The following is a 3859-nucleotide window of genomic DNA, read 5'->3' on the forward strand; positions in this document are numbered from 1 at the left end:
TGTTTTGTTCACAACCCAAATAAAAGATATTCAGTTTAGATGAGTAACCAGAGAATAAACCAGAATCAGAGGATTTTGACTTTCTTTCTTAAAAAATTACTCACACCGATTAATAGATTATCAAAATAGTTGGCGACAACATTATTAATTATTAATTATTAATTAATCGCCATAGTTGGCGATTAATTAATAGTAGTCCCATATCTGCTCAGGTGTTGTGACGAGCTTGACTCACCGGTACCATCTCTCACTCTCTCACCTTTGTGTTTGCCTAAAGTCACAAACATACATTTTACTGCAGTGTCTGAAGGTAACACACACACACACACACACACACACACACACACACACACACACACACCTACACACACACACACACACACACACACACACAGAGGCATGCAAACATACACAGAGACACACGCATGCATGCACCCCTGGCCCGAAGAGAGACAGATGCCTAACCCGTCAGTCTGAAACCTGGCACCCTGGGCTGACTGAAATAGCAGGTGCGATAATGTTTTGGTGCCAGAAATCCTACCCGGGTGCCGATATAAATATTGTCATCCTTTCCTTGCCCCGGCCTAGCACCCTCTTGGCCCTCTCGCCCTGTTTTCCGGTGTCAGAACTGAGCTGGGTGGGAGAGGAGGTTCCATGCTCAAGTCTGGATGATCCAGATGCTGGAATCATTATATAACCGGCACTGGATGTTGTGCTTTCACTGCCGGCTTAAAACACAATTTCACTGAAACGGTTATGGAACATTGCACCAACATTTCTCAACAAAATTCCAAGATTGGACACAGCTATGGGTGATACATTTCTAATCAGCAATAACTTGGAAAACACTTGCAGACGTGGACTATGCCATAGTAAAACAACTGAAAATCTAGCTACAGTACAACAATCACACTGGCAATATGACTGTCATTAGGCGTTCCATTATTTCTGATGTTGATGACATGATTGTGATAAGGATGGAAGGGTAATGAGGATGGTGGCTAATTACTGATTATTTTTATTTTATTTACTGATTAGCACACCTTCAACCAGAGAGAGGAGGAATCAGTACAATCAGCTACTGATCTGCTGTGCTTGGTTGGAATGAAAACCTGTCATAGTGGCATTCTCCATGGCACATGGCTGGAGACGGCTGTTGCCTTCACACTGTACCCGGTCAAATTCCTAGACACAGCTGTGATATCCAGGGCTCTTTACTGCATCTTTACTACTTTATTATTATTATTATATACAAGCTTCCCACTCACCAGCGCCATGACCTACACACACACACAGACACAAATAGACAGACACACACAGCACCCACTGGCTTGCATCTGGCTCTCGGCCTGCTATTCAATAGTTGATTTGACCTGATTTGATCTGCCAGGTCAGGTCCCAGCTCCACATGTTCTCCATCCTAACATGCAATTTGCATATATTCTGCATCGTGATCATATTTAGCAGTTGTGTTTGGTCCTTGGCCACTGTCCATGTTGCATTTTGGCCAATAAGGCCTTTCAATGTAGTTAAATATAGATGAAGCATCACTGCCCTGTTTGTGTTTACTACAAACATTATAACAGATGGTAAAACTGATCCTGTCTGGTCTGTATGGAAGCCCTCGCTTCACCAGTCTGATTTCCACTGCAGGGCCAAACAGGGGCAGCCAAGCATTCCTCATTCTCATATCTTTGTATTTCCCACTGAAACAACAACACTGATTTGTTTAGTCTCTTTTGCCAATAGAGTTTGATCAATTGTGAGGTTTTGGGAGTTCCCAATAAACTAGTTTCAAATAAGAACTGATTCCATGCAAGGTTATCCTATAGTTATCCTATAGTTTTTCACTTTTTATTTTTAGTTTCAACTTAATAAAACACCATACCACTTTGAAAAGTTTATTCATTTAGGACAGATGAACAACCATCCACAAAAGACAACTATAAAGGATGTGTTGTGTCAGTCAGGAACACAATACACAGAAACACAATACAGTTTCAGTTAAATAGTTTTTTTGTAAAGCCTAATTTTTATTTTTATTTCAATTATCGAATGCCCCCCCCCTTCCCACACACACACACATACAGTTTCCATTATTTCTTTAGTGTTTGTTAACCATAATAACCTTGATTGCATTTTGTGAACATTTTGAGCTGGTGCTGACAAGCCCCAATCGGCTTTGCTGTGGAGAAGTGTGGTGAGGCTCACTGACCTCCTCACAGGCCCCACAGAGCCTCTGGCACCTGCCAACCTGCCATTCTCCTGCCCTGAAATAGACCCTCACTGCTCTTATTGGTGTGTGTGTGTGTGTGTGTGTGTGTGTGTGTGTGTGTGTGTGTGTGTGTGTGTGAGAGAGAGGGCTGGGATGGGATAGAGCCATGCCGACTCCAGCGCATTCCCCAACTTCCTGCAGAGTGCTAGACAGCTGCATATCGACCAGTGCTTTTGATGCATCACTTCAGGGAACCCTCTCTCACTCTCTCCCACTTACACACACACACACACACACACACACACGCACAGATGCACGCACGCACACACGCGCACACACACACACACACACACACACACACACACACACACACACACACACACACACATACCAGTGCATTCACCATCTTTTTCTCTCTCCCTTCCATTAGCTAGATTGTAATTTCAGACTTCCTTCCGTTATCATGGGAGTCTGTGGCAGCATCAGTGATATCCTCCACTCTCCTCTGCTCAGGCAGCATCAGTGATATCCTCCACTCTCCTCTGCTCAGGCAGCATCAGTGATATCCTCCACTCTCCTCTGCTCAGGCAGCATCACTAATATCCTCCACTCTCCTCTGCTCAGGCAGCATCACTAATATCCTCCACTCTCCTCTGCTCAGGCAGCATCAGTGATATCCTCCACTCTCCTCTGCTCAGGCAGCATCACTAATATCCTCCACTCTCCTCTGCTCAGGCAGCATCACTAATATCCTCCACTCTCCTCTGCTCAGGCAGCATCAGTGATATCCTCCACTCTCCTCTGCTCAGGCAGTATCAGTGATATCCTCCACTCTCCTCTGCTCAGGCAGTATCACTGATATCCTCCACTCTCCTCTGCTCAGGCAGCATCAGTGATATCCTCCACTCTCCTCCGCTCAGGCAGCATCACTAATATCCTCCACTCTCCTCTGCTCAGGCAGCATCAGTGATATCCTCCACTCTCCTCTGCTCAGGCAGCATCAGTGATATCCTCCACTCTCCTCTGCTCAGGCAGCATCAGTGATATCCTCCACTCTCCTCTGCTCAGGCAGCATCAGTGATATCCTCCACTCTCCTCCGCTCAGGCAGCATCAGTGATATCCTCCACTCTCCTCTGCTCAGGCAGCATCAGTGATATCCTCCACTCTCCTCTGCTCAGGCAGCATCACTAATATCCTCCACTCTCCTCTGCTCAGGCAGCATCAGTGATATCCTCCACTCTCCTCTGCTCAGGCAGCATCACTAATATCCTCCACTCTCCTCTGCTCAGGCAGCATCAGTGATATCCTCCACTCTCCTCTGCTCAGGGACGGATCGTAAAACAACATCACTGACTTGAATCAAGAGGACTGAACAGGCTGAATGAAGCAGAGGATGAGTGGAAGATATTTTCTGGTTTCTTTAGTCTTCTATGACAGTAAACTGATTGTCTTTGGGTTGTGGACTGTTGGTCAGGACAAGACATTTGAGGATGTCATCTTAGGCTTTGGAGCAAAAGTTATCAACATTTTTCACAATTTTGTGACATTTTATAGACCAAAGAACTAATCGGTAAGTCGAGAAAATTATCGACAGATTAATCGATAATGAAAATAATTATTAGTTGCAGCCCTAATGCAAACTG

The sequence above is a fragment of the Poromitra crassiceps genome, assembly GCF_964638095.1.
Source record: "Poromitra crassiceps genome assembly, chromosome: 1".
In the NCBI taxonomy this organism is placed as follows: domain Eukaryota; kingdom Metazoa; phylum Chordata; class Actinopteri; order Beryciformes; family Melamphaidae; genus Poromitra; species Poromitra crassiceps.